Source organism: Equus caballus, chromosome 4, assembly GCF_041296265.1.
Source record: "Equus caballus isolate H_3958 breed thoroughbred chromosome 4, TB-T2T, whole genome shotgun sequence".
In the NCBI taxonomy this organism is placed as follows: domain Eukaryota; kingdom Metazoa; phylum Chordata; class Mammalia; order Perissodactyla; family Equidae; genus Equus; species Equus caballus.
The window spans coordinates 77,579,219-77,592,825 of NC_091687.1; the positions used below are offsets into that span (position 1 = coordinate 77,579,219).

The window sequence follows — 13,607 nt, forward strand, 5'->3', positions numbered from 1 at the left end:
TCAGGAGCCTAGCCTACTGCTGAGGATCTATACCTCTATCCTGATCTTGGTTCTTATTTAATACACTGTGTCATCTCTTGAGGTAGAGGAGGAAATTCACACTGGGGTCTGGCTGATATAGGCTAGGCATGGCTCCAAGCTTTGGTTGGGACCATTTTGGCTCCACATATCTTTCATGCTTCTTAAATCATTGGATACCCCAACCACAGGAGCACATTCTAAGCCTCTGTTCGTGCCACAGTGGTCAATGTCCATGCTCAAAGTGAAGAGGAGAAGAAGTCTAATCTAGTGACTATGAGCCTATGGCAAGGGTGTGGATGTTTAATACTACTACCTGGAGTGAAGAATTGGGATCATTACCTCAGTTTACCACATATTGTATAGTGGGATTTTTGAATTTGGGGACTTAAGTATACTTTTCTGAAGGTCTTGCCTGTATCAAGAGTCTGTTCTGAGAAGATACTTTGCATAGTATCACAGACTACTGATATTTCAAAGCAGTGCAATCTTTGGCCTTCTGAAAAACTGGAAAGGAAAATTAACCTTGCAGTATCCGTTGATTTTTAGAGGGTATTTTTTCAATCTAGTCACACTTCTGTTAGTTTTAAGACACTGACCTTTTCACATTCATTCCAGCCAGGTCATGTGATCTCCATGTCGTGTGAAGAAATGTAGAACTCATTTTTCTGGAAAATGGCAAGTTGCCAAAGGTTTTTAAGGGGAGTTACAAAATCTGACCTTTTAAATACTGCAACAAATTGAAAATAGATTCCACAAATTTTCAAAGGATGCTTTGTGTTAGACTCTGCCAGTGGTAGCAGAACAGAAACTTATCCTAAGAGAAATAGGCAGAAATTAAAGGTAAAGAGAGGCAAGACACATCCATATTTCTTTTAAGATGTCACAGGTAAAAACACTAGAGATGTTATTTGTTGGTACTTTTCTCATGGACCAGATAAAATCAAGCCAGAGGATAGGATCGTGCTGTGGACCACTCTTGCTCACTCCGCTGCTGTTAAGGAGTTAAGAGGAAGCAGAAGAGACTTTGACATAGGTTTGAATCCCAGTTTGACACTTCCCCAGTAATTTGGACAAGTTTCTTAGTCTCCTTGCCTTCAGGGGGCGTTATCTGTAAAATTTGGATAATATCTCTGTGTTAAAGGGTTATTGTGTGATTAAATAAAGTAATACGTGCAGACATGTAGAAGAGTGCCTGACATACAGCAAGTGCTTGATTAATGTTAATTATTGTTTTCAAAACAGTTTTGTTTAGTTAGCTAGACCTTGGTATCAATAACTAAATGTTTGGAGAAGCAGAATTGGAGCCATGTTGATTATCAGCTTTAGAATCCTGGGTTCAGTTCTTAGCCCCAGCGCTTACTAGCTGTGTGAATTTGGCAAAGTTACTTAACCCTGTAAACCTCAGGATCCTTATTTGCAAATGGCTTACAGCCATCTATCTATCTTACAGGGGTTATAAGGATAATGGAGGTGAATATTTTAAAGCACAAAGTATGGTGCCTGCACATAGACAATAAACAGATATATCATCATCATCATCAACAAATTCAGTCTAGAGGGAGGAAAATCCCACATAGATCTTCAAACCATTTAATAGGCACCTGAATATATCATCAGGAATTTTATGACAGCGTGCTTTCAGGAAATTATTGATACTTGGTGCTTTGTTGGACAAAAAGAAATGTTCACTTAAAGTTCAATAGTTGGGATGTATTAAATTATTGGATTTAATTTTTCCTTTTTATAATTTGCAAATTATTTTGATTTTGATTTTTTTATGATGAAAGTAAACATTTCTAAGTGATCATTTCCAGTACTTGTTTGAGTATGTACCAAAGCTATATTAATTGGGTTCTCTAGAGGGGGCCTTTAATTTAACATACTCTGGTCCAGTAAGGGAACGTGTATGTTTTTCTGAACAGAATCTTCCTTAGAGTTTTTGTGGTAAATTGCAAAAATGGCCACAATTTTTTCCACACCTCCCATTAAGAAATGGAGTCTATTTTCCTACCCTTTGAATCTGGGCTACCAACAGACTGTGGTGGAAATAATGTTGTGTGGGCTGGAAGCTTAGACCTCAAGAGGTCTTGTTTGCTTCTAAGAACTTTCTTGGAACCCTGCTGCTACAATGTGAACTAGCCCAGCCCAGCGGGCTGGAGGATGACAGACCACATAGAACAGATGAAACATCCCAGCTGAGGCTCCTGTAAACCGGCTGTCCGACCAACTGACTGCAGATGCAGTGAGCCCAGCTCAGACCAGAGGAACCGTCCACCTAAAGCCAGCCCATGGTGCCAAACTGTAGAAGCGTGAGCAGAATATCTTGATCAGAAATTATGGAAAAAAATGGTGGTTGTTTTAAGCTACTATGTTTAAGAGTGGTTTGTTAGGCAACCTCTGTTGCGAGGATGCAAGTCTTCTCTGCCTCCCACAGTGAAAATTATGGAAAGGGTCTTAAAGCAGGCTTTCCCCACTCTGAATTACCCTCATAGCCTTCTGTACATATGGAAGGATAAGGAATCAAGACACTGTAGCTGCCTTGACATCACTAGTCGCTTGAGAAGGAGCCCTCCTTCTAAATCTAGTCAAATCTAATTTTGATTTCTTTGCTTGTTGTTCCATCAAGATAAAGGAAAATTAAATTAATATGCAAGTGAAATTTGGTCCTAAAAAGATGGTGTATGCATGTGTTAAAAGTTGTCTATTTCCCCTGAACCACTAGACAAATCTAAAGTGATGTCTGTGTACCTTTTGTAATGGAGAAATCGTTGGGCTGTAGTCTAAATATAAAACAAAAAGCATGTGAATCCAAACACTTCTCTAATAGATGAAAAATGGAAAGATGGGTCAAAAATTAGTTAAGGTTCTTATGTTACACAGCACAGCATGTAAACATAATTCCTTTTTTCCAGCGTAAGGGATGGTGTGAAAAGGCTAGGCAGTAAGAAAAGAAGCATAAGTCATCTGGCAGTAGGGTTTCTACATCTCTCCACTCCTTTCTCCAGTTCTAAGACCTCTATCTGTTCTGTAAGACTGTTTTTGTTCTAAAGCCAATCCTGGGCTAAGGTGTAAAATGAGAAGACTGTCTTTTTGCACCTTTTTCCCTGCATTTTCTGCACCTTCTCTCCATTGGACTTCACTTTCCAGATTCCCTGGGGTCCTCCTGCCCGGTCGAGTGGCTCTCTCAGCCAGTGCCACAGCCCTTGCCTTGGTTCTCTGCTCTGTGAAAACACACCTGAACTGGCCTCTTTTCTTGCATGTGCTCTGATTAGTTAGGGAGTTAGGGGCAATAAGTCACTTAATTGTACAGTCACCCTGCGACACCTTCACCCGTCTCTTATAACAGGTTACTCCTAAAGAAATAATACTATAGCCCCTTGGCCTGACAAAAATGGCGGCAGTGCTCAAGCTTGGGATACACAGAATCTTAATAAAGGCCTCTTGATATACAGCTGTCTGTGAGATCCACTTTTTAGAGCCAGCTGTGGAGGTAGTGACACAAGACCAAATTAGGATTGTTTGTCATGATTTAAATTCTTTTGAAAGACTCCTACAGATGCCTTTTGGAATCAGGTTTTTAAAATCCCTTTTATAGCTAATCATCTGGAGGCCCTGAGGGCTGTGTATGAAAGCACATGCCACTGCAGAGTCCTTCCTGGAGGCAGAGCTCGGATAATCCTAATTAAGAAGCCATTTCAGGAGTGATCATAGCCTGTTAATTGTGACATTTCATAGCCTGCATTGTCTTTCTCAAAGTCACAGATTCAGGAGGAGGCCTTTTTTGAGTAGAGTCCACAGAAGTAGTATTCTGTTGGTGAACATTTCAAGCGACTTCCTTTATGCAATAGTATAAAAATAATTTGATAGTAGTCAGTTTGAAGAGTGTTTTTGAGGAAGCAGCCTAAACTGAACACACAGAATACATTTCTTTTTCTCATCTGCTCGTGTAAAGTAAGTGTAGATCTTTTTTTTTTTTAAATCTAAATTATTTTGCCCCTAAGAATACTGTGAGGATACATTAGGTTTTGAATAAGTAAGCAGTAATGGAAAAGTAGTTAGGAACTGCTGCCTATAAAACTACCTAATTTGAATTAAGTAATTTGCATCCTGATATCACAAAGAAGTGCTGTATTTGTAATTCCATCACCAGATAGATTTATGTAATAGAATAAAGTTTATATAAATCTTTTTCCATTTTTACTTTATTCTCTGTTCATTATGGAGAACTATGGCATATTATAAAAATTGTGAAAATTTTCTCAAATATATTTCTGGAAATTTCTTGCTAATTAAATCTGATATTTTGTATTTTGGTTTGTGACTGAGTTCTATAACACAAGTGTCTAAATATATATGTGTATACACAAGTGTATATATATATATATATATATTGAGATGGATAAAGAGTAGGGCATAGAGACTAAAAATCATATTCTACCCTGTCTTCTGGAAGATTGTTCCCTGGTCCTGACTAAGTGAATAGCTAAGAAATTGAGGGGAATAAGATTATTCATAAGGAAGGAGCAAAGTTCTATTTTACTACACCCACGTGGGTGAAGAGACATTTAAATATTTGAAATGGAAAAAATAAAGGCAAAGAGTGGTAAATAAACACCCCTTGCACCCCTTTCCTTTGTAATATGTCTCTCTCATCACAAATCACTTAGTCTTTGAATTTAAAATCAAAATAGAAAAGATGTTGTGGAAGGCAGCCTCTAAGATGGGCCCCACTGGTTCCCACCTCCTAGAATTCCTACCTTTGTGTATTCCTCTCCCCTTGAGTGCGGGCTGGACCTGGTCAGTTGCTGCCAAAGAGTATAACATGACAGAAGTGATGGTATGTCGCTTCTGAGAGTAAAGACTGCAGTTTCTGTCTTGGGTACACTCATTCTCTCTGGGATCACTTGCCCTCAGGGAAACCAGCTGCCTTGTCATGATATGTCTGGGGAGAGTGCTGAAAAGTGGATCTCTCCCTCAGCTGAGCCTTGAGATGATTGCAGCCCTAGCTGACCTCTGATTGCAACCTTACAGGAGACCCTGAGCCAGCCCACTTAGTTAAGCCACTTCCAGCTGCCTGATCTACAGAAACTGTGAGATGATAAATGTTTGTTATTTTCAGCTCCCAAGTTTTGTGGTAATTTGTAACTAACACAAAGGTTTTCCATTATAAATCTAAGAATTTAGTGATTTGAAAAACATGAACGATGTTTCAGTTTTTACCTCGTTATATCACCCTTGGTCACTGCAGTAATAATGTATGGAATTTTCTCTGTAATATAGCAGATTATTTTCAGACTAGTGATAAGGCTACAAGTTTTGAATAAAGATCTTTTAACTTTGAGATTTAACTTGTTCATTCTTATTTCATTGTTTCTTTTAAAACATTTTTCTCTTGCTATAACATTGGAAGAGACCTATTTTGCATCAGGACCCTGGAGGTTTTCCCTAACTCCCACCCCATTCTTTTGAGGGCTCTCTTGTATGTGTAAATTAATCACCCCAGGGCCTTCAATGTTAGTGCAGCTGGTGTGCAGACATTCAGGTTCCTTATAATCAGTCTCAGATTTGTCTAGGAAGAAGGAGCTCCTGGCTAGTGATGAATAGGCAGTCTTTCAGATCAGAATCTATTGTTCTAGAGAAGTTACAGATGAGGAATGTTACTCATTTAAATTATTACTTATCTTCAAAGTCTCATTTTGGAGAAAAAAAACATGGTGGCTTTGTAGTTAAGAGCTCAGGATTTGGAGTTAGAAATGCCGAGATTAAAATCTTGGCTCTGCCACTTGCTAGCTAGGCAATCTTAGACAAATTACCTCATCTGTCCAATTCGCAGTCTCCTTATTTGTGAAACACTAATGAAACCACCTTCCCATAGGTTGTTTTGAGAAATAAATGAGATGATGTATGTATTGTACCTGGCAAGTAGTAACATCTTAACAAATGGTAGTTGAGGTATTTTTACTACTACCTCCACCATCATGACCACCAGTATTTGTTAAGACAATGTATAATTAGAAATGCTTCAAGGTATCCTAGCAAAACTAAAATTCATTATTGTTTCCTAGAAAACAACAGCAGGATCTACTTCTGATCTTTGTCAAATATGTTACCATATTTTTTGAGGTTGTATAGATGTTTTACATAATCTGCTACAACCTGATTTTGTCTCAGACTGCCATAGACAAATTGCCTTTGTGATAGTCCCTGTGTCACTTACCTATACTGGTACTACCTTAAGAATAAGAAACGTAGGGGCAGATTTCGTGGGAGTTATCCATTTCATTTGTTAAAGTTCCAGAAAGACTGACCCGGTACCTTCAGAACAGAATTTATTATGAACTATTCAGGCTGAAAAATCACTTGTTTCCTTTTCTTTTCTAACAGAATAGTGTATGTGATTGTTTACTACTATGTGTGAACAAAAAGGTGTCAGTCTGTTGGGCCCACAGTGGATTTTATGATATAGATTCATGTAGAGCTCTGGCTTTGTTTGTACTTCATGACTGAAAGGCTGAAGGGATGTGGAAATGACTCCTAGAATCTGCAATGAAGAGTTTACTTCCTGTTTGCTTCTGGATAAGTGGTATTGACAGCTAAAGACCCTTAATTGATTTTTCCATTCTTGAGCTGTAATCCTTTGGTCTTAAGTTAAAAATTCTATTTCTTCTATTTTTTAAAAAACTGATTTACTAAATATTTATCTAACTCAAGGTCTTTCCATGTTCATGACCTGTGTTTAGGCACTAGTAATTAAGAATAGGAATTCTGCAGTGCAGTGACCTTGCAAGTCTCTGCTTTAGTTTCTTCATCTGGACTAAAAGGCAGATAATAATCACTAGTACCTCAGACTCTCATAGGATTGTAATGAGGATAAAATTCGATGAACCATGTAAAAAATTTAGAACCATGCCTAACAATATAAATGTTCAGTAAATAATACTGTATTGCATATTTGAAAGTTGCTAAGAGCGATCTTAAAAGTTCTCATCACAAGAAAAAAATATTTCTGTAACTATGTAAGGTGGTGGATGTTAACTAGACTTATTGTGGTGATCATTTCTCAATGTAGACAAATATCGAATCATTATGTCGTATACCTGAAACTAATATAATGTTTTATGTCAACTATACCTCAAAAAAAGAGAAAAATAAATATTTGCTGCTGCTGCTGTTATTATCATCACTGTCTCTGCCAGAGCCTCTGTGTGTGTGTGTGTGTGTGTGTGTGTGTGTGTGAGAGAGAGAGAGAGAGAGAGAGAGAGAAGAGCAATGGGAATTCCTTGGGTAAAGGTGCTATGTTAAAGATCATTTGATAATTAAAACGTAATAAATAAAGCTTTCCAGCATTTCTGTAAATCACAGGGTCTGTGGCAGGCATCAGGAATTCAAATATGAACAAGAAATTCACAGAGTAGTGGAGTAAGCTGATGGGGAAACAGTCATAAAATAGTAAAAAAGGATTAAGTCGTAGAATTTGTACCAAGACTGATGAGAATTCAGAAGAATGTTGCTGAGAATAGTTGAAGAAAGGAATCACAGAAGAACTGATTCAAACTGTTCAGATTGGGTCTGTAGAGAGTAGGATTTTGCCAGATGGAGGAGTGGGAGACTGAGCTTCAGGCCAAGGGCAAAGCTCCCCCAGAAGCAGAGCCCGGCTGCAGGGGACCTGTGTGAGGACGGGAGTAGAAGGAGCAAGGGTGGTGCCAGGACAGAAAGGCCATTCTCTGCCGTCCTAAGACGTGAAATTCATCAAACTCATTAAAAGCATCTAACAAGGAGAGTGTTACGATCATCTTTAGGTTTTATTAAAACAATTTTGGAAGCAGCAATATGACGTCATACAAAGGGAACGATCAGTTGGGAGAGTGTGGTCCTAGGCTGACATGCCAGAAGTTTGAACACAAACAGTGGAGTGGAGATGAAGGAACAAACTGTAGTTTTTACAGCAGAGACCAGCAAGACTCAGAGCATGGTAAGCACAGCTAGACACGGATGAGGAGGCTGCCAGGCCCATTTGGGTGACCAGGTGACTAGTGATGACTTTTTCAGACTTGAGTAGGTGAGAGATGGGAAATTTTGTTCTTATGAGCAAAGAAAAAGATACAGCAATTTTATTAGGAATGGTTAATAGTAGCTCTTAATCACAATAAATCATTTCTTTGTCCAGAGTATTCATTTGTGTGACAAAGATCTAAAATGCTACTTTAAGAGTATAATATAAATATATGTATCATATATATATGATAGGTAAATAAATAGCCATGTATGTGTACAGCGAGTGAGAGAGAATATATATATATGTATGTGTATATATATATATGTATATATATATATGTATATGTATATTTCATGTAAACTACCATGGTCAGCTTCATTCCAAGATGATTAAAGAAGTCTTAGTAACACTTGCTTGTTTAGTAACCACATCTGATTCCTTGCTCCAGAGGGAAGTTTGGTTATGAAAACAGCATGAATCAGATGATCTCACCCTGAATACAGCATAATATCTTCCAGACCCAAATTGTCTCCAAATCAACTCAGACCATGTTTGAAATACCAGATGTTTCCTACCCTTCTTTGCTTTTTCTTTAAAGTATTTGACATGCAATACCCTTTCCTGGGTCAGAAAGGTCACCTGAAATGTTGCCAACCTATCTGGTTGCCTGAAATTATGAATATGGAGAAATTGATTCCATTCCCATTTCTTACTCTAAAATAAGCAGGGGAAAAGGGGGTGTTTGGAGGCACAGATCATGGGGATAGAAGTTCAGTATGCAGAGTCTACAGTTAAAGATATTTAGAAAGTTGTCTTTGTGTATGACTAGTGTTTCAGGATAAATATTATAGTCATTTTTATTTTTTCAAAGGACCTTGATAGGTATTCTCAAAGCCTGACTGTAGTTTTTCCGAATATAGTCACTCGAGAGGACCTGTTTTCTTGGACACTGAAGAAGAAAAATTAATCTGTCATATCCTTGTATTGATGCTGGCCAGAATGTATTACTAAAATTATATGAAGTAGACAGCTTTGGGACTTGTGTGCTTATGAAAAACATGTGCTTTTAGGCACCAAGTGTTGACTCTGTGGGGAATATTGTATCACATTTGCTGTTGAAATAATTACATGCAACAGAACTGAGTCTTATCCCTCAGAACTTAAATTTTTTGTTTCCTATGTATACTTTATAAACTACTCTTCCAAGCTGAATTCAACTGATTCTGACATGTAAGAGCCAATGACATTGGCTTTCTCAAGTTGTTTTCTAATTAGTGTTTAAACATTGAGCAGATGACCATGTTGAATAACAAAGATGAAGTTAATCTGAACATGATTTGCAGTCATAATTTTAGAATTAAAAGGTATCTTGGAGTTGATCTAGTTCAATTCCTTCTTTATCTAGATGAAGCCCAGAGAAGAAAAAAATGACTTCTAAAATCCCTAAATTTGGCAGTGACACCTTGGGACCAGATCACAGTTTTCCTGACTGTCCTCCAGTGATCTTTCTGTTTTCACAGTTCTCTGGTGTCAATAGCCATGTAATTCTTCTTTTTTTTTCAGTTGAATTATAATTGACATATTTCCCTGTAATTCTTGATCATTTCCTAATACCCAGTGTAGCTAATTCTCACAACATATGCAGGCACACCTGTCTTGGTGTTTGTATTAGTCCAAGGATCTGGATTTCACTTTCTAAACAGCCGGGTTGCCTTAGCTAAGGAGCTTTCTGGGCTCCCCTTCCTCTCCACCATACCCCTGCACATACCCTGGGTATCCTTAAATAGCACCTTCCCTGTTCTTACCCCTTATCAAGAATTCTTGAGTCCAGACACCTGGGCAGAAACTAACCTATAAGATCTAGATGTCCAAGAGCAACAGCCATGGCTCTTGAGGAAGAAAGAAGGACCGTACAGAGGGTGTGGTCTGTGCTGAGGGTGACGAGAAGGGAGAAGGTGTAGTGAGAAGAATTCTGGGTCCTGGCTCTCAGGGAGTCCTGAACACAAAGTGAAGGAGGGAGAGAAATTGGCTGAGCCCTTAGGCAGATGGGCTTCTAGATCCTTGAACTGAGACCAGGAAAAGATGGGAAATCCCAGCTACTGTGACCTCTGCCCCACAAGGCCTGGGAATAGGCCTTGAGAAACCATACCTGGCACAGCTCTGGCTCTGAAACTCAGTTTACTGCAGAGGAGAATTTGTACATTTTCCTTCTCCTGATGTGTGTTTGACACGTGAAGGGGAGAATGGCGGATGCCTAGATGCCTAAGTCGGGGTGGGAACAGAAGCACAAGAAGTTTGCCTCACACCAGCAGAGAGATGTCTGCTCTGATGTGACTCCATCATATAAATTGGATTTAACAGGATTAGAGAACACAATTGCACTCTGGATTATAATCGAGTCCAGAACAAGGCAATCTACTGAGCAGGGAAAACGCTAGAGTGGGAACGACGTATCTTTGTTGTTTGAGTGGCATTGTGCCTTTTTCTCCTAACCGAGATTGCTAAAGAGGGTAAGAATATGGAAGTTCCTACCCAATAAGGTGGCATGAATTAGAGATCTTCAGTGCTGGTGTCAGTGAGGTTTAACTTTTATAGCTATAAAATAATTTCTCTTAAGGAAATTCCCTTACGGAAGTAAGTTCATCACCAGTTTGAAACTCTCTAATCGCTTTAGCTGCTAACAGTGGTTTTGAAGCTGGGTGTGTTTTTTGTTTGTGTGTTTATTTTTAATTAGAACTGCTTCCATCCAGTTATAGAGCAGGAGAGAGTGTCTCGTATTGCCGTGACCCATTCCACCCTCTCACTTACTACTTCTCTCTCTGGGATATTTTCGGTTTCCTCGCTTCTTACGTCTGAGCACGTGGAGAAGGTGAAAGTGTGTGTGGTTGGAGAGATGGGTGGGAGTACTTTTTTCAGGTGGTCACAGCCACGCTGGAAGGAACCTATACGGAGATTAAGTTGGCCTTCCAGGCAGGCCAGTGGGGTGGAAGAACACTGGAGCACTGCTTTCTTCCCAGGGCAGGCTGCTGTTTTCGCAGATTACTCCATTTCTCAGTCGGGTCTCCTGGTCTCCCTAAGGTCCCCGCCCTGAGGTTTGGGTAGCAGAGCGGAGAGGTGCACCCTCCCTCTTCTCCCCGCCCTCGCATGTCTGGCTTTTTCTCTAGCGCTTCCTCTCATCCTCTCTGGGAACATCATTTCCTCTGTTAAACCTGGTGGCCCAAGATGTGGGGCCGAATGCTTCAGATGTTTATTTCTTCCCTGGGAAAAGAAAAGGAGGGAAAAAACTCCACTCTGCCTGTTACAAGGCTTGCCCTGGCACCCTTCAAGTGCTCTAAGATTTCCTCGGTCCCTACCACGCCCTCTTCTGCCACAGACCCTCGCGTAAGGTGTCCCTTCTGCCTTGAAAGTACTTCCTCCTCTTTGCTGAGCTGGATGCTGCTCATCCTTTCCATCGAAATTTAATCAACACTTGTTGAAAAGAGCTTTCCCGACCTCCCTGACAGATTCAAATCTTCCCTTTGTAAAGCTCTCCAAGAGTCGTCTACATTTAGAGGTATCGCAGGAGGCTTTGGGGGCTTGTAGTCCTTTTCCTGGAAGCAGAAATGAGCCAGGAATCTCTTTGGAAGACTGAAGGGCTCCCATCAGACATTCTGCGGAGGTCTGCCCCAGCAGCACAGTGGGGCACGAGGCAGACCCTGAGTTTTAGGTTAGCTTGCTGTTGACTAGCTTTGCAACCAGGAGCAGATCACCTCTCCTCTGGATTTTAGTTTCTTGACCTCTTACACTAGCGGGATGCCTGGGCCTGTCCAGCGCTAAGAATATGTGGGGCCCTTTAAAAGAGCAGATGTTCACGGAATACCACCAGTTCTAATAATTCTAACAAATAAACTGATTACTATTTTAAGGAGGTAAAAAGCAGGTAGGAAGGAAACAACTTACCCTTTCCAAGGCTGACTTTGTAAACCAGCAGGGAGCTACCCTGAGGCCTTACTGTAAAATCTCTGCTGACCAAGTGGGGTTCTAGTTATATTAGCTGAGCTTTCAAGTTTCATTCAGAAACAGAGAACAAGATGGTGTTGTTCCAGTATGTTTGCAGTCTTTTATTAAGCCCAGCATTGCTCCAACCAGGTGAGTCAGACTTGGCAAGAGTTTGTTTAGGTGGCCATTGAATTTAGAGGCAAAAGCACACTCCCTTCTAGTTATCGTCTAAGCCAGTAAATCTTTGTTTTAGGTTTTACACATACTTATACACACATAAGTTTGTATGTGTATATGCATGTTCTGTGTCATGGGATAAAATGTATTTCTTACTCTGAATTATATACAAGAGAGTAAAAGCAACTGATTGAAGCTCAGCTATTTGATTAAGCCTTAATAATGTCTTAATTTTCATTTGGGATTGGAGTTTAGCAGGAGATGCATGGAACACAGTATGGAGCAAATCCATACACCAGGTGGATTCAGGATTGTTAACTCTCCTGAATGGAAAACTAGAGAGGGCTTGAAAAAGAATACATCTTTTAGATTTTCTGTTCGCTTTACTGTGGATATCGTACTGGAGAAAACTCTTTAATTGCACACCTTACGAAAGACCAGAACACTCAAATAATTATCGCTCTGTCTTTTGTTTAGCCCACTTTATTTCTGTACTGTGAGCCATGATCATTGGTGAGAAGGAAACAATTTGATTTCTCAAAAAGAAAGAAGTGTAATTTAGAGAATTTTAATTCCTCCAGAAATAGATAATGTAGACATGGCAAAGGTGATGAAGTTTAGTTAATGCTGGACAGATTTTATCACCGTTAGAAAGTATGCTTGAGATTGTCTGACTTAAGAATAACGTGGGTTCTCCTAAGCAGCTGGTGGACCAGCTGGTCTTTAATATGCCCTTAGTTATGGTAAGAGGATGTGGTAATTTTCTTCAGGGAAAAAAGGAAGGGCTTCATTTAAACTTTAGGGCATGGTCAGGCTGATCTTTCAAGGAACAAGTTACAATGTGGTTTTGAATGAATAGTGACAAACACTACTTGGTAGGGTTACAAAAGGATGCCATTGAAAAAGATCTGTTATTTGTCGGGCTTGAGCTGTTATTCCAGGTACTAACTGGTAATGAATTTGTCAGTAGTCACTGATGTGATATTTAAAATACAGAATAAGCTGATTGCTGATGCTCTGCCAATGTGCCGATGCAAATCCCGTTGATCTTTTTTACTCTAATACCAATAGTTGGTAGAAGAGCTTACATTGCCTTCTTGTGTCCTTCCCTCATGTGCACCCCCAGCCCTTCTGCTTATCAGGTCATGTCTCAGCAAGTTCCCAAGAATTACTATTTAATATGGTAAAAAAAAAAAAAAGAATTGGTTTGCTATAATAAGGGCAACAGTACATCCCCCAACCCCACCCCAGGCATAAGAGCACAGGCCTCAGAGTCAGACAGACCTGGACTCAGGTCTCTTCTCTACCACTTATTAAGATTTTGATCCTAAGTAAGTTCCATAGACTCTGAATTTCAGTTGTAATTTCTAAAACAGAGAACGATGTGCCTACCTTATAAGCATTTTATGAAGTTCTGTAAGATTTTGATAAGTGC

The 13,607-nt window shown here is 39.6% G+C and overlaps 1 protein-coding gene across 2 annotated transcripts in view; it reads left to right on the top strand.

Moving 5' to 3' along the window:
* Window positions 1-13,607, top strand: part of TES (testin LIM domain protein) — a 54,209-nt gene that overhangs the window by 9,499 nt on the left and 31,103 nt on the right.